At 40.9% G+C, this 23,944-nt stretch overlaps 2 long non-coding RNA genes across 2 annotated transcripts in view; one reads left to right on the forward strand and one right to left on the reverse strand.

Moving 5' to 3' along the window:
- Positions 1-23,944, reverse strand: part of LOC127533185 (uncharacterized) — a 187,477-nt gene that overhangs the window by 49,210 nt on the left and 114,323 nt on the right. The window lies entirely within an intron of this gene.
- On the forward strand, positions 2,871-3,994 carry LOC127533183 (uncharacterized). Its single transcript, XR_007940956.1, has 2 exons — positions 2,871-3,127; positions 3,406-3,994. It is a non-coding gene; the product is annotated as an uncharacterized LOC127533183 (long non-coding RNA).

Genomic DNA, 23,944 nt, shown 5'->3' on the forward strand with positions numbered 1-23,944 from the left:
TAGCAGGTTTTCCTTGTTTTCCCCACATGACAAAAACTTGCCCCACTGCTTTGGAGTCTTCTGGTCTGCAGAATATATTTTTGTCAGTAATGCACCCTTCACAGCACGCCGACCTCGTTCAGCATTTTTAATGCTCATAACCTTGTAGGTGTCTGGTACAAAATGTATTGTCTTTGACTTGCTTGTTTTAGCTGTGTTGACAATATACCACAAAGCGCTGTCAGCAAACATCCCAAATGTTGCTTTTGGTTTCAGAGCTTGCACAAGAGCCATTGCATCAAAGACCCAGGCTGAGCCTTCAGGAACGCTCTCCACAGTTGCTGGAGTATTTACAGATGCTTCCAGAAAGTGCATTAGCTTGGCCTTGTCAGTTTTCATGAGGGAGCCATCATAATGTGCTAGTGATGCAGGTAAGGGCCCCAAACTGTACACAAGCATCTCGCTTAAATCAATTTTTCTCGCAGATCCAACTAAAATTAGTCTGGCAAATAGATCAATGTCAGTTTTAAGGATAATGTCTCTGTCTTTTCCTTTTGTTACAGATGATGCTGCTGTGTCTTTGAAGGTCTTGAGCTTCATTTTTTTTAATTGGCTCATAGATGTCAACCTCATTAGGCTTAGAATAATTTTATTTTATAATTTTATCTGTCTGCTGTGAAAAATATTCCTCCTTATGCAGCGGGGATCAATGAATAACACGTTTTTTTGGCTTCGGCTCATAGCCTACTTGGCTCAAAGCGACTACACTTAAGGTCACACTCAGTCATTACAGCAGTAAGTGTTTTAAAAAATAAGTATTTGTAACATAAACACATTGATAACATTTGGTAATAACAAACAATTTACAAACAGGTCAGAAATTTTTAGGTTTATTGCAATTATATTGTAAAGCTGTCAGATAAAAGGGGCTTCAGATAGGGTGATGATCTTGCAGCATAGCTGTGTTCAGAGACAGACAGGTCCTCCCACTGAGTTTCCACATCACAACGTGGAGGCATGTGAATGTGGTCATCCTTCTCCTCTGCATCCTTGACGCTGACTGTCATATTTAAGTTACAAAAAACACAATGAAAATGTTTTCATTAGGAATTAAACTTCAACCAGAACATCCACGGGTCATGTGAGTGTTGCTAAGGTCCACCATAATGGAGTGGCAGCTGGTGAATTTTTCTCTTGCGGGGGCGCACTTAATTTACCAAACCAAATAGCAGAGTCGGCAACACCGGAATACTAGCCTAGCCGCGTTAGACAACCCACGGCAACAAATTTAATTCTCTGCCAGGGTGGGTCTAGTTACCCTCCATAAGGCTCGAGGTTGGATGCTCCTAAAACTGGCCGGACGAATCACCATGAAGTGTAGAGTCAGAAGACGGGCGTAACTAAGTTACGACGATTCTGACAGAAACAACCGGAAACAACTAGCCTAGCCGCGCTAGACAACCCACAGCAACAAATTTAATTCTCTGCCAGGGTCGACAACAAAAACGACAACAGTCGTTGAGCTCCATTAGCTCCGACTCTGAATAATCTTTCTGTTAACATGTCTGTAATATACTTGAGCTTCACCCATTGACTGTATAAATAATGCTTCACCGAACAACCGCATCCTCTGATTTCCGGCGCTCTAGGAGCCTATTCGTTGCGCTGATTGGTTGTATACAGCCATGGCCATAAGTTTGGACACAAGTACCATGACGCTTGTGAATCTTAGAAAATACCACAAAATTGTCACTGACAATATAAATGCCAGTCATAGCCATCAACCAAAATGAAATATATTTCATGTGAGTGGTGGTGCGATTGTCGGTGCAGTTTCCAGTGAGGGATGGAGACCCACACAGACCCACACTGCGCACACGACGGAGGAACAGATGTATGATTGCAAGCGCTGTGGCTCCCGACACAAGCCAAAACGGTGTCCAGTCTTTGGTAAGCAATGCTCTCAGTGCCAGGGCAAGAACCACTTTGCTAAGCAGTGCTTCTCAAGACGGAAAGAGGGGAAGACAGCAAAATCAGCACACACAGTGGAGGACACTGATTTGAGTGACATGTTTTTTGTTGGCATGGTGAAGTGTGAAAATGAGCCACAAAAGGAAATAAATGCAGTCACAAAGGATAAATGGACAGCACCACTGCAAAAAAAATCTGACTATAATCACAATGAAATTGGACACTGGTTCAAAAGCAAACTTGATCAGTGCAAAAGACATAAAAAAAATGAAACATAAACCAAAAATACATAATGCAATGACAGAGCTGAAAGACTACAAAGGACAGAATATAGAGTGTATAGGCACATGTAAGCTGAAAGTGACTGTAAAAAGAAAAGTGCACCACGTGTTCTTCTCTGTCATTGCTGAAAGACATGATTCACTGCTGGGTGATAAAGCTTGTGAGGATTTGGGACTGGTGAAGAGAGTATACCGCATCAACACAACAAGCACGCCAAATGAGAGTGTTGACTCCATAATACAGAACTTTGCAGATATTTTAGAGGTTGTGGTGAGCTGCCATTCACATACAAAATCCAACTAAAAGAAAATGCACAGCCAGTTGTGCATGCTGCACGCAGAGTTCCAGCACCACTGAAGCACCGTTTAAAGAAAGAACTGGACAGGATGACAATGCTGGGTGTGATAAGGAAGGTAGAGGAACCAACCGATTGGGTCAACTCTAGGGATGTAACGATTACCGGTTAAAATGATAAACCGCGGTAAAATGTCTGACGGTTAGTACTACCGTTTCAAATTTTAATTACCGTTAAACCGTGTCTGATTGCCACAATCCGGAAAATCTCAGGAATAGGCCTACTACTGTTGTGAGAAGTGCAGTGGCAGGCAGCCGATCGGATCCATGCGCCCAGCGCGCATGCGCACTGCACAGTAAACAACTCGTAAATATGGCGGAGGACACCGGCAGTGGAGAGATTTTTTCACCGTCCAAACGTACCAAGTCCGAAGTCTGGGCGTACTTCGGATTTTATAAAGACGCGCAAGGGAGACTGGTGGAAGAAAGCAACCCAGTCTGCCGAAAATGCCACAAGAAAATATCGGCAAAGAGTGGAAACACGTCCAACATGCTGGCTCATCTACGGGACCACCACCCGCAACTGTGCAGCGAGTTAAAGGTAAGTTAACTTGGAATGAATGCATGTGGGACTTAGGGAACCGTGGAAACTCTGCTTGTTCGTCTCGTTTCTGCTCCGGCACAATACTAGCTCCGTGGCTAAAGCTAAATGCACCGTTGTTGCCGACAGAAAGTCCGGTTAATGTTCAGAAGACAGCGTTACATAGTGTGGGTGGTTAGGGAGGGGTGTGTGTGTGTGTGTGTGCGTGCGCGTGTGTGATGATGAATAATAATTATTTAATAATAACCATTATAAATTTGCTTTCCTCTTATTTACAGAGAGGGCGTGTAGTGGACAGAACCAGGACAAATCCTCCAACAGCTTCTACTTCTTCGGTCACAGTGGCACAAACAATAACCCAGGCGTTTGAAAGGAAGGCTGCTTATGCACCGACATCGAAACATGCCAAAGGCCTCACAGCAGCTATCTCATATTTTATTGCAAAAGACATGCCATTTCAAACTGTTGAGAGGCCTGGATTTTTGAAGCTGATGAAGGTTGCTGTGCCTCACTATAAAGTTCCTTCACGAAATCATTTTTACTTTGTTTTATGTAGTAGTGTTATTGTATATTATATTTGTAAGACTAGATCTTTCTGAGCACTGAATGTGAAGATAGTTACAATTTGCACAATATAAAGAATGTAATTTTATTTTAATTTTATTTATTTGTTAATCTTTATGAAGCAGTGGCACCTTACTTTTTTTGTTGTACTTTTTTATTCCTAATGTTGCTTTCAAGCAAACGGACTACCTCCTGGCTCTTTTAAGGTCCCCTCTTTAATTTTTTTAAGCTTTTTAATATGTTATTTAAGGTTTAAGCTCATATTTTGATTGTTTTTTCTAAAATAAAAACGTTGTTCATTGATTTAAGTGTGCCTATGAGTACTTTTTAAACATTTTGAACATATTTCACAATACCGTGATAATATCGATAACCGTGATAATTTTGATCACAATTATCGTGATATCAAATTTTCATATCGTAACATGCCTAGTCAACTCTATGGTGTGCACAAAAAGAATGGCGACCTGAGAATATGTATGGATCCAAAAGATCTAAATGAGAACATAAAACGTGAACACGACCAAATACCAAAACGTGAAGAAATCACAAGTGAGATGGCAGGTGCCAAATACTTCTCAAAGCTAGATGCATCACAAGGCTTCTGGCAGCTTAAACTAGATGAAAGCAGGACTAAATACTGCACATTTAACACACCTTTTGGTAGATACTGCTTCCTGAGACTACATTTTGGAATTATCTCAGCATCCGAAGTGTTTCATAGAACAATGGAACACATCATTGAGGGACTGGATGGAGTTCGGGTTTATGTTGATTACATTATCATCTGGGGCTCCACTACCCAAGAACACAATGAAAGGCTGACCAGAGTACTCGAGCATGTACGCAAATATGGACTAAAGCGCAACAAAAGCAAATGTCAGTTTGGAGCACAAGAAATAGTCTTTCTGGGAGATAAGCTCTCAGCACAAGGCATTCAAGCCGACCAGGATAAGGTTAATGCCATGAGCAACATGCGAAGCCCTCCAGATAAAACTGGAGTGCTACGCATCAATTTCATCAGCAAATTTGTTCCTAACCTGTCTGCAAAGACATCATGCATACGTGAACTTCTGCATAAGAAAATGAGTTCAAGTGGACAGCCAGACATGAGAACGAGTGGCAAAAGTTAAAAGAGACACTGACAACTGTGTTGACATTCTATGACCCAACGAAGAGGATAAAAGTGTCAACAGATGCATCAAAAGATGGCATTGGAGCAGTACTCTTACAAGCTGAAGATGAGCATTGGAAGCCAGTGGCTTATGCATCCAGATCTATGACAGAGACTGAGTGTCGATATGCTCAAATTGAAAAAGAGTGCCTTGGGCTAGTGTTTGTAATGGAGAGGTTCCACAGTTACATTTATGGCCTGCCCTCTTTCACTGTTGAAACAGACCACCATCCACTAGTAGCATCATCAAAAAGAACTTGAACGAGATGTCACCAAGGATTCAGCGTATGACAACCCGGTCTCACGGGGATTCGTGAAACTGTCACGTAAGTTTTAGTTTCGGTTTCGTGCGCACCAACACGATTTCGTCATGTTTTTCGTGCCGCTCACCACGAAATGTTTTTCGCTGTGGTAATCACATCTGAAAGTGGTTTATACCGGCGGATTCATGACGATCTAAGCTGTCCATCGGCGTATACTGCTTGTGTGATTGCGTTTGCGGCCGCCGGCCGCCGGACATTCTTGAAATTCCTATGCAAATTGGTAAGTGTACCACCGGCTTATGGTTAGGTTATGGTTATGGTTATGGTTAGGGTTATGTTTAGGAACGATGTCATGCAAAATATAGCGTTGGATTCGCCACGGTTTTACATTAAAAATATAATATACACATTCTTTTGAAATACGTTCTGAGTGGCACGAAAAGTCCGCCGTTTAAAATACATTGGTGCGCATTTCGTGGTGAGCGGCACGAAAAACATGACGAAATCGTGTTGGTGCGCACGAAACCGAAACTAAAACTTACGTGACAGTTTCACGAATCCTCGTGAGATCGGGCTGCGTATGATGATGAAAATACAGAGATATTACTTTAAACTCATCTACACACCAGGAAAACACCTGATGATGGCTGATGCACTCTCACGAGCACCTACATGGAGCACAGTGAGTACAACTGAGGAGGAAGTTCAATGTCATGTAAACATGGTGTTCTCTGCTCTTCCTGTTTCAGACACCAAATCTAAACTAATAGCTAATGAAACAGAAAAAGACATAGAACTGCAATGTGTCATTGGGAACATAAAAAATGGATGGCCTGTGGGTTCCTGTCCACAGTTCTGTCACATTAGAGGTGAACTGAGTGTGGTTGATGGACTGTTGCTAAAACAAAACAGAATTGTTATTCCACAAAAGGTGAGAGATGACATACTGCACAGGGTCCATGAGGGTCATCTTGGTGTCGAGAAGTGCAAAAGGAGGGCAAGGGACATGTCCCGCAATCAACAAAGACATTGAGAAACTGGTAAGCAGATGTGAAGCAAGCCAGAAACACAGGAAAAAAGCAAACCAAAGAGCCGATGGTGGTAGCTGAAATGCCAACAGCACCATGGCAGAAAGTTGGAGTTGATTTGTTTCATCTTAAAGGAAAAGACTATTTGTTTATCATTGACTATTACTCTAATTTCCCTGAAATCACAATGCTAACAAGCACATCTTCAAACTGTGTCACAACACATGTAAAATCCATCTTTGCCAGACATGGCATACCAAACATGGTTGTGAGTGACAATGGGCCATGTTTCATCAGTGGAGAATGACAGAGTTTTGCAGAGCAGTATGACTTCAAGCACGTGACATCTAGTCCACTGTATGCACAATCGAATGGGAAAGCCGAAAAAGGAGTTCATATTCTCAAACAGCTGCTGAAGAAAGCCGCTGACAGTGACTCGGATCCCTACTTTGCTCTATTAAGCTACAGAGCATCACCACTGGAGTGCGGACTGTCACCTGCTGAACTGTTAATGAATCGAAAGCTACATACCACATTGCCAAGCTTCATGAAGCAAAAGAAATGTCCAAATCTCAAACTGAAGGCTACAACATTGCAAGATGAAGCAGAAGTCATTTTATGACAGGACAGTTAAACAGCTTCCACTGCTGTCAACAAACGACACAGTCAGGATCGAGAATCCTGATGGCTGGAGGACAAAAGCCACTGTTCTTCAAGAAGTAGCTCCACGTTCATTTACTGTGAGGACAGAAGATGGATAAATCTTTAGACGCAATCGCCGCAGTCTTCTTAAAACACTAACCTTGCCAGCAAGTTGATTTCTCGCGATATTTGTGAGTTCACAAATCTCTCAAGAAAGCATCTTGTACCGCTCCCGCTTTCACTGTTCGGACAGAGCCAAGTTGGCATGGGCCAATCACAGTATTCGTGTGTGGGGCGGGATATCCGGGTGTGAAGACGACAGCACTCTAGACGACACCAAGCGCCAGTAGGTCAAAACAAACATGGCAACGGAGGACAACGATCGTATAGATGCTGCTATTAAGTCAGTTTTAGCCGAATCTCGTATCGCTTCTTTGAAGGAAGAACGAGAGGCTCTTTGCGCATTTCTGGATGGTAAAGATGTTTGTGCTTTTTTACCAACGGGTTTTGGTAAGAGTTTAATCTAACAATTGGCTCCGCTCGTTGTGAAGATCCCGCGATTGGCTAAAAACAAACCTGTCAGAGGCGGGACATACTGTTGCATTGTCCAATCCGTGCCTCTTTCCTCCGAACGGATTTACATGGAGCGGTCCCAGATTGATATTGTGGAGTACTATCAAGCACTACACAATTATTAATCTGGCTATTGCCAGGTTATTAAAACACAAGAGACTGTCCAAAAACTTTGTAAATCCCACACAGAATCGAAGTCCATTGTTTCACCTTCGACAGGCTGTAACAATGCACACACATCAAGTGTACCTGTGCTGAGGTCTACAAGAGAGACCAAAAAGCCTGAGAGACTGAACTTGTAAAGCATTGACTGTTTTAAAAAAAAGAAAGAAATGCAATGTTCATGTTTTAAATAGCATGGTTCGAGTTATGATATGTGCTGAGCATATGTATACTGTGAGAGTATTTTAACTGTTTGAAAGAAGATTAGGGCTATGCTACTTAGTAGCCCTAAGTAAGGGCTACTGACACTGTTGCCTTGTTTTGTTTTGTTTTTTTTCTCATTTACCTCAAAGAAAAGGGGATGTGATGATCAACTGTCATGCCACTTTATACCACAGGGTGTCAGTAGTGGTTTCTAACAACTTATAGCATGGGGCACTGGTATACAGGTAGAAGAAGAACCGCTACGCGGTTATCTGTTGTCGTCTCCCTGAGCAAGCATGGTGAAAATAAAGAAGTTAAGAAGTTAAGCTAATAGCGGGAGTTCTTCTTGTATAACCAGCAAACATAACAATGTCAATAGTAAAATTTCGGCTAAATCAAGCAATATCTTCTGGCTCATCATCTTTATGCTTTTCTGTCATGAAACTCTTTGAAATCGTAAAAAAATCCTTCCAATTTCACAGCCAATCAGAAGTGAGGGAGACAAGCTATCTGTGCTTTTGCACAGCGTGCCGTGTGTTGAATTTATCTCCTGTTGCGATGACTTTCGCATTTTCCCCCTCAACTGTTGCTCCCCGTGTGTCGAGCTCATTAACCAGTTCTCGTCTTCACCAGGCGTGAACTAACCGTGACGTCACCCGTTGGTTTCAACGCCTAGAAAATGAAGCCCGGATTTTGCTACTTCCTGGTCGCCATTTTGGATTTTTTGGAGCCAGTGACGTAAAAAGCGTCATCAAACAGGCTGGGCCAGAGAGCAACTAGGGGCAGGACCAGTCTATGGGTGGGCCAAACTGAGAGTTGAAGACTCTCTTATCCCGCCCACATTTTACCGCAGAGGCATCTGTTCACCCTAAAGCAGGGGTCGGCAACCCGCGGCTCCGGAGCCGCATGCGGCTCTTTCAGCCCTCTGTTGTGGCTCCCTGTAACTTTGGAAAATAAATTGTTCTGCCTTTCAGGCGCGTTTCAATGCATTTTAATGTAGAGTTTTATTGTGAAATTACCGCTCTTATTTTGCCGTGTCATTCCACCGGATGTGTTGCTGGGGTTTTCTCCTCTGACATGAGAGCGCAAATTGATGCAGAGAAACAACACGGAGCTTCAGATTACCAGACGTTTCATGCCTTTTTTTTTATTTTACTCCTGGAGAAGCAACACCTGTAGTTTCACATCGTTTTGTACTCAAGAATGGCAAGCCTGTATATTAAAGCTCCACTCCAAGAAAGACAGGTCTTTGAGTCAAAAGTACTCATGATAGGGTAATACACGTTACTCGCAAGAACACGGCAGCTGGTCTGAGAGTCAGAGTGTCGTCTTGGAAAATAGGGCAGCGACTTACCGGAGAAAAGTTATTAGCTTAGGATAAATAGATTTTACAAGTTAAATAGACATTCACAAAATATTGATTTCTAGCTAACATTACGTAACATATGAGGTCCAGGAGCAAAAATGACATTAACCAAGTAAGATAAATATTAGTGGAAGGACACAATTAAAAAAAGGAATCTATCTAATTAGAGGCTTTGTAATTAATTAATCACGACTGATTAACAAAGGTATAGAGGTAAAAAAGCCATATATGCAGTGTTGTCTTCATTTTAAATGCCAAAAGGATTTTGCGGCTCCCGGTGTTTTCTTTTCTGTGGGAAACGGGTCGAAATGGCTCTTTGAGTGTTAAAGGTTGCCGACCCCTGCCCTAAAGGATCTGTCAATCATTCCAGACAAGACTGTCTATCAAGTATAAAAAAGCCCCCTGGCTCCACCAACTTTAACGATTTATTTAAAATTCAGTATTGATTTATTTAAAGATCGGCCACCTGATCTCTCATTTTGACTATGAAAACTAACGGGAAAAAAATCCTGAGCTGTAGAAAATCAGTCTATCAAATTTTATTTTTTCCGGTGATGAATTGGGGTCTATGGAGCAAAAGCTTTTTCAATTCAATTCAATTCAATTTTATTTATATAGCATCAATTACAGTCAAATTGTCTCAAGACGCTTTACAGAACCTATATGCCTGACCCCCAGAGCAAGCCCAAAGGCGACAGTGGCAAGGAAAACACCCTTTTAACAGGGAAAAAACCTCGAGCAGAACCCGGCTCTATATAGGGGGGACCCATCTGCCTGCTGGCTGGGCGGGTTGAGAGGGACAGAGGAGGGCAAGGGGGAGGGATGGGAGGAGAGGGAGGGGTGGGAAAGCAAGGAAAGTACAACACACATTTGGATACATGTATGACAAGATATGTGACACAAACAAAGTATAAGCGGACGGCGTGATATTGCAAGTTTTTGACACTTCCGGGTGGGCTTCATTTTTGGATCCAGATGCTACGTCCATCTTTATATACAGTCTATGGTCTTCACTCGCTCCTGCTGCATTCAGGGTCGCTCGGACAACTTGCGCTCGCTCTGTCTCACACACACACACGCTGCTCTCTCTCTCACAACAGAGCTGCGCAGGTGGTAGAGTAATATTTCATATTTTGCTCTGAGGATTATAGGTTTACATTTCTGACTTTTCCAGTTTATGAGTTGTGGAATCTTAGATGAATCCTGAAAGAATGAGGATGCAGAAAGGGAAGTACACATCTTTTGCTTTGATTTACATGGTTTTGTTAAGGGATGTGGGAAATGTGGGTAAGGAGGGATGGGAGGATTGTTTTTTCCAAAGATGAAGTTCTTCTGGGAGGGAGAGTTGAAGCTGGAAGGAAGTCACAGCTTCATGGGTGTGTAGGGCAGGGGGGACGTCTTTGTTGACTTATCATTGTGTGATATTTATTTTATTATGTTATTTTTGTTGTTACTGTACTATATTTCTCATACACTCGCTGAATTTTACTTATCTTTTACTGCTCGCATCTTAGAATTGACCAGAAACTTTTGCTGCCCTGTGCTGTGTCATGGCTGATGTAACCAGTGAGGGGTGGCGGATGGACAGGTGGTGAGGATGGTCTCCTTAAATACTGGTGAGTTAAATACTACAGTGAAGAGAACTAAAATCATGACACATATCAAGAGCCTCAATGCCGACATAATGTTCCTCCAGGAGACACATTTACAAAACTCTGATCACTGGAAGTTGAGCAGGCCGTGGATTGGTCAGGCCTTTCATTCTAAATTTAATTTGAAAACAAGAGGCATAGCCATATTAATAAGGAGATCAACACCCAGAGTTCTTCTTAGTTCTGCTTTCACACAACTCCAAAACTCCATGATCTTCTGGCAATCCCAAAATATATGAGTGAAGTCACCCACTATGCCACAGTTCCTCCAACACCGATCAGATGTTTTGCTATATTTTGCGATGACAGATGGGGTGTAATGCATCTTCACCTTCCAATCGAACTCCCTCCATGTTGGACTGTTTGTTAATTTATGTCCAGATCTGAATGTTTCCTCTCAATCATCATCTGTTATTATGACATTTGCTTCCAATTCTCATCTCTCTTTAACATACATGTTATTGTCATTATTCATATTGTAGTGCCTTATATATTTTTGAAATCAGCCCTTTTTTGGATTCTACCTCTGAAGATGACATGAACAATTCTTCAACCTTGTTTGGGTCTTTGCTTATTCTTTCCCATTCACTATGTTTCTGGAGATAGTGTCTCAGTTGTAAATATTTATATTTATAATATTTATACAAAGTCTGGGTTTTTGGCTAGTTTTGTTGCTTACAGAGCTTGACATATTTAATTTCTTTTGTATTGTCGACCATATTTTCATTGTTCTATTATCAAATCGTTGTTGATTTTAAGCTTCGTTTGCTCTGACCGGGTTACAAATGGCAGTGATTCCAAAGACACATTAGGGCGTGCCTTTTGCTCCATCTTCACCCATACTGCATCTTTATCTTTAGTAATCCATAATATAAGAACTCTTAGTTGAGCAGCCCAGTAGTAGTTCCTTAGATTTGGTAAATTCAGCCCTCCCTTATTTTGGGGGCTAAAAGTGTCTTATATTTAATTCTTGCTTTTTTGTTTTGCCACAGAAATTTTGACAAGCTTTTCTCTAGAATTTTAAAGGTGGAGCCAGAAATCACAACTTGAAGTGACTGAAACAGAAACAACAATCTTGGCAAAATATTCATTCTGATTGTTTCTACCCTCCCAATGAGAGTCAGGGGTAAAACTGCCCATCTAGCCAAGTCTTTTTTAATGTCCTTTATCAGTTTCCCATAATTTGCATCATATAACTGTGAGATGTTCGGAGTAATGATAACACCCAGATATCTAAACCCTTTGTCGGTCCATTTAAACCCAACCCTTTCTTTTAACTCTATTGGACAATTACCTGAGATCATCATAGCAATTGATTTCTTTCATTAGTCAAATATCCTGAAATTTTTCCATATTCTCTAAGATTCTCCAACAGGACTGGTATCGATTGGGATGGGTCATTTAAAAGTATTAGTGAATCATCTGCGAACAATGTTATTTTGTCGTTCCCCCCCCCAATCCCTTATTCCCAGTATTTGATTGTTTTGTCTTATTGATTCAGCCAGTGGTTCAATGCTTACAGCGAACAACAGTGGACTCAAACAATCACCTTGTCTGACTCCTCTTTTGAGGTAGAAGAAATCTGAGCAACATCCATTAATTCTAATATGTGATTTTGGATCTTTATAAATTATTTTTACCCATTCTGTAAAATTCTGGGGAAATCCAAAAGCTAGTCTGATACAGAAAACTCTATTTCACCCTATCAAAAGTCTTCTGGGCATCAAGACTAAGCATCATAGAAGCCCGAGATTTGTGTTGTCTACTTGAAGTAATATTTAATAATCTCCTAATGTTATTTGCACCCTGTCTCCCGGGAATAAATCCAGTTTGGTCTGTTTTAATTAACTTAGTTATGTATTTTTGCATTCATTTTGTCAGAGCTCCCTTCTCACCCCCTGTCCTCCCCATCTGGCATCCCAAATACCCTATCTATCTATCTCCCTCCTTTTCTCTCCCTCCTTTTCTCTCCCTCCTTCTTTCTTCTTCCTGCTCTCTCTCTCTCTCTTGTTTTTTTTCCCTAGCCAAGCTCTGTGTGGAGCAAAGCCTCACAGTTGTCTCCACTCAGACAATCAGCCGCTGCACTGGAGCCCGGACAGCTGAGAAGCGTTCCACTAATCACCGCTGCTGCAATAGGAGACCGGTTCACTCATCCATTCTCCGCCAGATCGTTGTACTTGACAGACCCGTCAGTCTCTTTCTCGCCGCACAGTAAGCTCTGCATTCAGTGAAACCTTTTGCTAACCTGTCCTCTCTTCTGCCTGCTTAGGACCAGCTGTCCGGGTTCCTCCCCGCCTGCCAAGATCCATCCATTTCCCCCCTGGACCATCAGTCGCCAGGGATCCCCGTACCATCTGCCGTGGCGGCAGATGGTACGGCACTCTGCTCCCCTCCGGAGCCCTCCACGGCCACCGATCCCCGGCCTCCCTCCACCTCAGCAGCCGGAACCCTTCCTCCACCACGGCTGCACTCCTGGACCTTCACCCCTGACCATTCTCACCCCTCCCTCATACAATAAACCAGTTTTTCCTCTATTCAGCCTCGGTGGCGTGGTTCTCTGCTCGAGTCCAAACCCACACCTTGTGACACGTTTTGCCATTATGCTGGTAAGAATCTTTAAATCGTTGCAAACTCACAGGTCTATACCCTTCACACAGAGTAGGATCTTTCCCTTCTTTATGTAGGACCAATATGATGGCCTCTGACCACGACTTAGGCGGGTCTCTGGATGTTAAAACATAATTTAACACTCTGTTTAGCACAGGTGTTATCTCTTCTCTGAGACTTTTATAAAACTTTCCTACAATTCCGTCGGTCCCAAGTGATTTATTATTTTTAAGAGTTTTTATAGTATCCAATATTTCCTGTGTAGAAACTGGCCAAACCATTTCAGATGCTTCTTCTGTTGACAAGTTTGGCAAGTTGATTTTTTTTTTTTTAAAGAAAGGCTTTTGTGCCATTATCATTCTGATCAAAGTCAGAGTCATCATACAGGCCTTTATAATACTCTGCAAAGGCCTCTGCAATATCTTTAGGTTTTACGAATGTTTTAGATGTGGGATGTTTTATTTTTTATACTATTCTATTTGTTTAGGCTTTTCTAAGTTGAAATGCTAATAAGTGACGACACAGCAAAAAGTGGAGTGTTGATTCAACTCCCACAGAATTAATTTAACACTTTTTCAGGGTTTATATAGCTCCACACTCCACAGAGTTAAATTAACACTTTCAAAATAGTTAATTATTTAACACTATGTCAGAGTTACTTCTTTAACTCATCAAACAGGGTTAAATTAACACTGAGCGATTTATCATTAACACTGAGTCAGACTTGCTTTAAAACTCACTAAACTGGGTTAAATTAACACTAAGGGATTTTTCATTAACACGATGTCAGAGTTCCTTTTTAACTCACTAAACTGAGTTAAATTAACACTTAACAATTTGGAAAATAACTACTTTTTATTTAGGTAGTTCCAATCTGCACTATGTAGTAATTTAATATAACTTTATTACAATAATTAAACTCACAATTGATAATGAAATAAATCCAAGAAAAATACATTTATTTTGAGGCTTTTCTCCCATGCAGTCAATTAAAACATAATAAATGAAGGTATAATGTACAAACTTTCATCTGTAGCTCTATATGAGCTTTGAATATCAAAGGGTTTGTGACATTTAAGTTCAGTTTTTATTACACACCTTTCTTCTGTTCATAATACTTTGAACGCATGGTGATGTTCATCAAAGTTCTCTGTAAACAGCTTGTGTGTCAATAAAAAATTTCATCTTCAACCAGAAGTACATCAAGTATTTAACAAAAGACTGGCATGTCTTCCTCCAATAAACTGCAAACAAGTCCAGCTCTGTACTCTACACCATCAACTTTAACCCAACTTGTTGAGAAAACATCTTTTGACAACATTTCAGGCATTTCACTGTTGACCACATTTTCATCTCTCAGAGAAAATGATTTAATTGGCCCATATTCCTTTTGTTTAAGAGTGCAGGTTTCCCAGTGATAAGCAATGGCCATCTGATGCCTTTTAGCAAGTGATTTGGTTATGTTTTTGAAATTTTTGAAATAATCTTGAAACAACTTATGTTTAGCCTCGAACCTCATAGACCAGACAAACAACAATGGGCCAATTTTCCTAATAGAAGACGGGTAATGAATCATAAAGTGATGCTTGGGTATCAATTTTCTGTGTGGATACAAGTGCTTAAATAGTTTGTGGTGTTCAACAATCAGATATTTTAAATACACAGTCATACCCAGACTGAGAGAAGGTGAAAAAACTATGTTCATTATTTGAAGTAACAGTAGTAATAATTCCCAGTGTCTGTTCCCTGCAGGAATTATGTCACCAAACAAAAGTGGAATGTTTTTCACGAGACAAAATGTCTGGATGGAGTTCAAGCCAATGCCATTGCCAGCACTATCCAATATGATTTTAGTGGGGCGTTTTTTTCGCTCTAAAAAACCATAGTCAAAACCATAAATCCTAGAAAGCAAGTTCTGTTCTGATATGAAGTGTTCTATGAGATATTCAAATAGCAATTTGATCTCATACTGAGCAACACCTTCAAGAAGGTTGTGCATTATATCAAATGAGTAGTTATTGGAAACATGGAAATACTGATTGAGTGCAGAATTTCTTTTCAAATCATACAGTGACTTCAACTGAAGATTTTCCTTAAGAGACTGGCAATGCATGTCAAACATATCTTTTCCACGAATAATCACTTTAGGATCATCCTCAGTGTACACCGTTTGACAATTATCTTTCTCAATCAAACAAAGGCGACAGAAATGATGGCTACTAAATGACTCGTTAAAACCAAGAATTGAGTGCATCCCTAGATTATCTCCAGTGTTCTGTGAGATTGTACTATATACTGGCTCATCAGAAAACGGAAGACTTAGCCCTTGGCTTTCCAGTTGTTTCACATCATTTATCAGTGGTTCCAGTAAAACATTAAAACCATACTTATGCAGATCTGGTGTGTGGAAAAGTGATACTAAATTAATGTTCATCAAAATCGAATTAAACTTTGGAGGTAAGTTTCTTAGAATGAAATAAATGCAGCCAATTTTGTGAATTCCACGTTTTGAGCCAAGGGGATTGGCTGTTTCAAAATCATCGTAGTATAGCTGAATTTGTAATGCATGTCTTTTGGCTGAAAACGGGGTGAGCTTTAAAGTAACTTACATCACAAAAGTCGTGATAAGCATTGTGGGGAATATTCATTTTTGCATGTGTATTAAACTATCATGTTTTTATTGCTTTTGCATATTACTTATAATCATTTTAATTACTCTTTTGCTTATCAATTATAATCATCATTCTAATTACTTTTTACTTATTACTTATGATCATCATTTTATTACTTTTACTTATAATCATCATTTTAATTACTTTTGCTTAGTAATCATGTTATTACTTTTACAATCATCATTTAATCATTATTAACCTTCGTTTGATCATATTAATCCACTGCTGTAATAAATCTGTCTGTGTGTGTGTATCTGACAGCAGGCCTTTTTTGCCCTCTGACTGAAATGGTTTACAGATAGCCTGTGGTTTGTTTCCTCTGGAATAACTGCCAATATCAACAAAAGTATTGTTTGGAGATAAGGGTGCAGGTGTTCGCGTGAGAAAACTTGGGGGAGGCTGTCTCCCACAGGGGAGGTGCCGGCAAGCCACGAGTTTTTGATTAAAATTATTAGGGAGTAAGGATTCGCTTAAACATCGCCTCTTTCCTTAATTGTGCAATACTGGCAGCTGGCAGTGGCAAAAAGAGAGCCACATACACACACATTCAGAGACACCTCTTGCAGGAGGAAGACGGAGGTGATTGGACAAGACCCAAGACATCCGGAGAGGCTGTCTCGGCGTGGGGCCAATCAGAAGACTGCAATTCTTAGTTTAAAAACTCATGTATTAGCTTAGAGATTCATTCTTTCTTGTGATCACAGCTGCATGCAGAAAAACCATTGTTTTAGCTTGGCAATTCTGCCTGTCAGCATCTGAGCAAGAATAGAATCTGCGTGCACGCATATCTGTCCATCCTTTGCATTTTTTACTAAATATTCTTAACTGAACATTTTGACTCTGAGTCTTCCTTGCGTCGTGTTTTTCCTCAGTAGCAGTAACAAAAGAATCCGTTTTTCCGACAGCATCAGGCTCTGATCTACAGTCTCTCTTCAGGAAAACACAAATCTCTGGATTTCTACACATGAACTTCAAAGATTTCAGAATAGGTACATATATAAAAGTATCCTTTACAGGTACTTGATCATAAGTACCGGATTTCTGATTGCACCTGGTGTCATAGCTCTCTCCAAGTGTTATTTCTCTAGGCTCTACAACTCCCCATTTTAGGTTGAAGTATTTATTTCTTTTCTATTCTGTATTCAGATGAGTGAAAGGGTTTTCCAATTTTTCAAAACATTCATTTATTACAGATATGTTGGGATCAGTTGTGGGTAAAGCAGAAATAATGGCCTGCTTCGCTTCTGAGTGAATCTCACTTGTTAATTCCTCCAAATCTCCAACAAGTGAAGAAGTGGGGCGGCATGGCTCAGTGGGTAGAGTGGCCGTCTTGCAACCGAAGGGTTGCCGGTTCGATCCTCGCCCCGTCGTGTTCGAGGTGTCCCTGAGCAAGACACCTAACCCCGAATTGCTCCTGATGGGGTCGTGGTTAGCGCCTTGCATGGCAGGTTCCGCCATCAGTGTGTGAATGGGTGAATGTGATGTATCATGTAAAGCGCTTTGGGTACCTTGCAGGTATAGTCAAGAGCTATATAAATACAGACCATTTACCATACCAAACTGTTAGAAAAGCCACTACCCTGTAGTCTGGCCACGATGGATGCACTCATTTCTTTGGATAATTCCCTGTTAAGTCCTGAAACACTGCTCTCTGGAACATGGGAAGAACTAGACACTGGAAGAACACTGGATGAACTTTGAGGAAGATTTGTGGAATTAAACTGGTCCTCCAAAGCATGTGAAACTGGATCACTAGAGGAACAAGCAACAGCTGAAGTTTAAGCAATTTGCTCAAGATTGCTGTGAACGATATTAAGGGTGCTTCCTAAAGCCTGCTTAAGTTTGAAACTGAAGCCTGCAGCTTGGTTGACAACAACTTATACTTAGGTCCAGGATAATAACTATGTTCACCTCTTAAATGTGAAATTAACTCCTGACTGCTGGGATAAACTTTCTTACACAAAAAACATGTCAGCATTTTGCTCACAATGCCTTCAGGAGATTGCCTTGCCCTTAACTCAGGGTTGTGACAAGTAGTTCCTGGTTAAGGAGTTTGGCTCTCATGTCTCGAACTCTTGGTGACTCCTTCATTTTCCTATATCTATATTATAAACTGTTGTCTGCAGAAAGGTGTAGAAATTCACAAGCGCCCCATCATAAGACACACTGAACACAAAATGAGCTTTAAAAAGCTCATCGAATGCCCCAAGGGAGCGGTTTGCCTGGCAAAGGATGAGACGCTTGTCCATGGAGATGTAGAAGCTCTCAATGTTCCTCCTCTGGCGACCAACGGCTAGGAGGTATGGCTGCTGGCTCTGCTGATTCCGAAGATGCTCTTCCAAACTACAGCAAGACTGGGGTTTACACAAGGACATTGGACGTTAGACACAGGAGTAAGTCAGAGAAAACAGCGTTACAGAAATGAATACAAACATCTTATGTTTAAGTAAACGTGCCTACAATTTGTTTCATCCACCTCTTTGCCACTTTTACACATGATAAACTAATAAATATTAAATTACCTTGTGAAAGACAACAAGTTTCTCAACTGCATCAGAGGCACTGATTTTTGGAGACTTCGGTCCCCCTGGTGATGGCGGAAGGAGATATAACAGCAACAAAAGGGAGGCCATCTCTCTGTCATAAGCTATGGACAAAGAACGGACAAGAATGAATTAACTGCAAATATTCAGAAATGTATTCTTTGAATTCTTTGAGCTTTTCAATTAAAATGAGATTAGAATAAAGAGCATTTTCCTGTAGAGAGCATGTGAATGCTGAACGCCACTGCTGCAGCAATGATTAAAGCATAAAACTGTAAAAGGAATGGTTTGTAAAGGGCTAAAAGCAGTTACAATGTTGAAAAGGCTGAAGAAAATTTTGAAAATCCTACATGTTTAGAGTTGAAATGTGCTGCAATAAATTGTAAACTGACAGCTAAAGGAAGTTGGTGGTGAAGCAATTGCTGAGAGACAAATATATGCCCCTAATAATCTGATTTAAAACACCTGCCCTCAAGTGTTGCCATGGTGATTTTAATGATTTAGATTTTATTATTAATTATCAACTTACAACTGACCTTAAGCATTCACATTAACTAGCAGGCAGTATACTTCATAATCTTGTAAGTCATTCACCTTTATTTCTTATTCATATAAAAATCATTTGATTTACACAGAACAAAAAAAATTCAGTTGAAAAAATCATTTGGTCTTTATTAATAGAGTATTGGACCGTAACTGCTTATAGCAAATTCTATAGAGCAAAACTCACGTGTTGCCTCATCACTTCCTGGTGGACTCTGCTGACTGCACCAATTGACGTAGCTCTGGTGTTGAGGTGAGCTGCTTGGCCTCTTTAATGACGTTACACCTGAAAACCGGATCCCATTTCTGAAGCAGCCTAGTGGATACCTCTTCATCAAACAGGAGAGTGAAGTCTTGATTCACCTATGAGAAAGAAAATATACTACTACCACATTCAGCACAAAATTTCAATTCATTCTCAACATACCACTGCATACTTACCAATCAAATCAAATCAAACTTTATTTATAAAGCACTTTTCATACAATAAAAAACAGCGCAAAGTGCTGTACAACATTTAAAAACATTTAAAATAAGAATACCCATCCCGCCCTCCCTCCTTATAGGCACACAACTGCACACACACACACACACAGTCACCAATGGCTATAGGAAGACATGGCGTGGCACTGACAATTGTGGAAAACGCCTCCTTTGGGGCCGTCCACACCGGGAGGAGCTCCAGGCCGTGCCCGCCGGAGGCGCCGGCACACAGACTCCCCGACCACGACAGACACAGGGGACCCCACACCGATGTAGGGAGCCCCCCAACTAGCCGAGCCGAGGAGACCTGAGGACAACACCCCCAGCAGCAGACCAGACACAGCCCCCAGTGTGGAGGATCCCCCTGAGGAAACACTGGAGTTGAAAGAAATAAAATAAACAAATAAATAAATGTGCTAATAACTAAATAATGGGAAGTAAAAAAACGTAAAATACATAAGATGATAAATAAGGAATGATAAGAACAACAGAATATAAGAAGGCTTAAAAGATCAGTTAAAAGCCTGATTAAAAAGGTAAGTCTTTAACCTTCCTTTAAAAACACCGACAGTCTCTGCAGTCCTGAGGTTCTCCGGCAGGCCATTCCAGAGGCGGGGGCCATAATGGCTAAATGCCGCCTCGCCGTATGTTCGAGTTCTGGCTTGTGGTATAATTAAGAGTCCGCTGCCAGAGGACCTCAGGGTCCGCGAGGGTTGGTATGTTAAAAGGAGATTGGACAAATAAGAAGGCGCAAGGCCATTAAGACATTTAAAAACTAATAAAAGGACCTTAAAATCGATCCTGAAATGGACGGGGAGCCAATGCAGCGACTTTAAAACTGGTGTAATATGCTCCCGCCCCTGGTCCTTGTCAGCACGCGTGCGACTGAGTTTTGTAAAAGCAGAAGATTAAAAATACTCTTTTTATATCCAGGAATCTTGGGAAGATGGACAGGATATCAAGACTTTTGTCAGGGTCATTGATAAGTTTCTGATGATGCTGAGAGGTCTGTCTCATCTTTTGGAGAATTAAGGAAGTGTCTGTTGTATGGTTGAGCAAAGAGATGGCCTCCTGGCAAGCATCTCCGTCAAGCTGCTTCTCAACAACAATGGATATTTGGAAATTAGGGCCCCCTGAAGAAAAGAACCCAACACACACTTTAAGGGAAATAAGTCCTAATTGCAGATCAGATAGGTAAATGAAAACAGAGTAATATAATTAAAGTGGGTACAAGAAAATGTTGAGAACATTTATCTAGTTTGTGGACAGTTACTTCCTTACGTCAGACCTACAAACTCTAGAGTAGTGAAAAAGGTGACCACATATAAAACTAAAACCCTCTTCATTCACTTCTACTACACTGCTTGACATAAAAAAGGTGACTAGCCAAAAGGTGACCAGTTTGCAGTTGTGCTACCTCCTCCTTGAGAAAAGACAGTGCAGCTTTTTGAAGGTGCATATCCTCGTCGAATCTTTCTCTGGATTGTCTTCAGACGCCAAGAAATGTATCCTGTGCTGCTTGCAGCATCATAGAAGTGTTCCTAAAATGGAAATACATTCACAATTAATGTGTTGTCACTCATAAGAAATCTCAGAATTCAAATGTCCCCCGAACCCAACAACCCAAAACATAAAAATTATGCCAGCAAAGAAGGAATAATGACTATACATACGTAGCCTTTCTTGGAGTATGGGTCTTTGAGGGACGGGAACACTGTCACTATCCCAAGAGCGTACTCGTCTCTAACAGCTTTGGTGGGGAGGTGCCTGAGAAAAGAGATTAAATTGGCATTATTTATGTAATGGCTAAGGAGTTACTTGTTTTGTGGTACACAACTACCACACATTTACTCGTGTTTATCAATCATGTCGGCCACTATTATATTGACCAGTTTTCTTCTGGTAGCATCTGTAAGAGTTTGTGTTGTGTGATATTCTTTAAGGACCTCTTCACCACCTGAACTGGTTCCAAGTACATCTTCGATCAACTTAAGGAAGAAAGAAAGAAGCCAAAATTTGTAATAAACAACAGAAAACAAATGTTGACAGTTAAAGAAATCAGTGAGGATTGAGCTTTGTTGCCACCTTTTTAGCAGATGCTGCATTAATTGTGCCTTCAATTCTTGATTTCTTCCTAGGGACCTCATCTAGAAGTATAGTTGATGCACTTGCACTTGAACTGAAGCTCGAATCAGAGCACTCAGATGGAGAGGACAAGAAGCAATCGGAAAACTCTAGAAGGAAAAAAACATTTTTTTCTGGGTGGTGTAGAAAAGGTGATGTGGCTAAGGGTTTTGTATTGTTGTTGCATTGCAAGAGTGAATTACATTAATTCCATATCATACTCCAAATATCTTATTCTGTAGACTGATAGATTTGATAAAGAAAAGAATACAGGTTACACCATTTGACACTGGATTTCCTCATGTCATTGACCCCTTTATATTTCTCACCATCATTTGAGAAAACTGTTAGAACCACACTGCCTTGGCTGACAAGGTCACTGAAAATGTCTTCATCAACTTCTGTCCCTGTCGCATCTTTGTACACTACTTTTGCATCAGGTGGCAGGCAAAATCTCTCAAGGACTGGAAAAGATAAGATACATCTGAGTGCACCTTTTAAGCCAGCACTGTTCTTACTTCACAAACGATTTCACATTCAATAAACTAATCCACCACTGTATGATTAAACAGACCTAAATAAAATCCCCTACACAAAATTCATTCCCTCTTCAGTCCAAATTTTAAAAACAAACCTTTTTCATGGAACCGCATGAAATCAAACTGGCCATCGACATCATCCACCTTCACATACTTCTGCTGTTGGCAGTACCGAACCTGGACCAGCATTTTACTGAGACAAACTTCACGATTGTGTCCCACTTGTTGATTCTTGACAAAAAATTGAAATTTTATATCTTTATGTTTGAAGCCTGAAATGTGGCGAAAGGTTGAAAAGTTCAAGGGGGCCAAATACTTTCACAAGGCACTGTAATAATTAATATTAACTTTGCTAACTAATTTGTTTTACACAACTTCAGACATACATCAGACTTGGTAAATTGCAATTAAAAACGCAGGAAATCGCGTGTTAATGTCTGACTGCTAGCTAAAAAAAACTAGCTAACGTTTTAGTGTTAACTGTTCAGCTACTGAACTTCAGGACCAGCGACACAAAAGCTTTTTCATTTTAAATACAGCGTTTCATTTAATATTATTGTTCACATAATTTTGATTTACTTTACTTACCGTCTATGTACAACTCCTTCCAAAACTGATCCGTCCGTGAAACCAGCAGCAGCTGCAGCACATGGAAGACACGCAGCTGAGCAGACTATTAATTGACGCATGGGGTTTACAGGGCTGAAGCCCAGGGGCCTTAACTAACTCTGGCTAGGCTAACTCTGTTAAATAACTCCAACACTGAACACCATTTGAATCAGAATGTGTTAAAATAACACTTTGAGAGTGGAAATCAACTCTGATATGTTGATTTCCACTCTTCATCATCATCCTCTGCAGCCTCTTCGTCCTGTCTTCATCCACATTAATTCCCATGTCCTTTAATACAGGTGCCGCTTCCATCAGTGTAGCAAATGCCTTTGTCCCAGAGTCCAAAAACACTTTAAACTGGACTGGATACAGGGAGTGTGCCTTCACGTTTTTCTCCTTCAGCTTTTTGATGACATCCCTCACCTGTTTCCTCTTCTTTTGAGCCTCCGTTGTGTAGTCTTGATGAAAGTAGATGGTTTGTTTGTAATCTTCTGTTTCCGGGCTTGCCGTATCACATACCCCTTAACTTTGTAATCCAGAAAGCGCGCAATGTTCGCTCTTGGCGGAGCTGCGCTATCCTTGGGTTTAGCCACCAGTTAACGGTGCGCCCTCTCGATACGTATTTCCAAGTTGTCTGCAATTTGGATTTTGGACTTTATAAGTCCTGTTATGAAGTCGGTGGTATCGTTCTTCTCTGCACCCTCTGGGATGCCGTGGATCTGTATGTTGTTGTGCCTCATTCATGACTCCAAGTCATTGCATTTGACTTGGCCGATTGCTGGAGTAGGAAGGCGGCTGAGCATTCCAGTCGCATCGCCCTGTCCTCCGTATTTCCAATTCTTTCTTCCATGTGCCCTATTCTTTGCTCCAGGGATGCCGTTCTTTCCATAAGTTCTTTCATGTTCGTTTCAAGTCTAGTCATTGCTCTCTTGTTCTCACTTGCTGCTTTGGCATGTTCCTGTCTTAATTTGCGCAGCTCTATTAACATGACGGAGTCATGTTCTCTGCTAGCCGGCTCTAGCTGCTCCATCTCTGGGGTCGTTCCCTCCGCTGACTTGGTACAACT

Source organism: Acanthochromis polyacanthus, chromosome 3 (genome assembly GCF_021347895.1).
Source record: "Acanthochromis polyacanthus isolate Apoly-LR-REF ecotype Palm Island chromosome 3, KAUST_Apoly_ChrSc, whole genome shotgun sequence".
Classification (NCBI taxonomy): domain Eukaryota; kingdom Metazoa; phylum Chordata; class Actinopteri; family Pomacentridae; genus Acanthochromis; species Acanthochromis polyacanthus.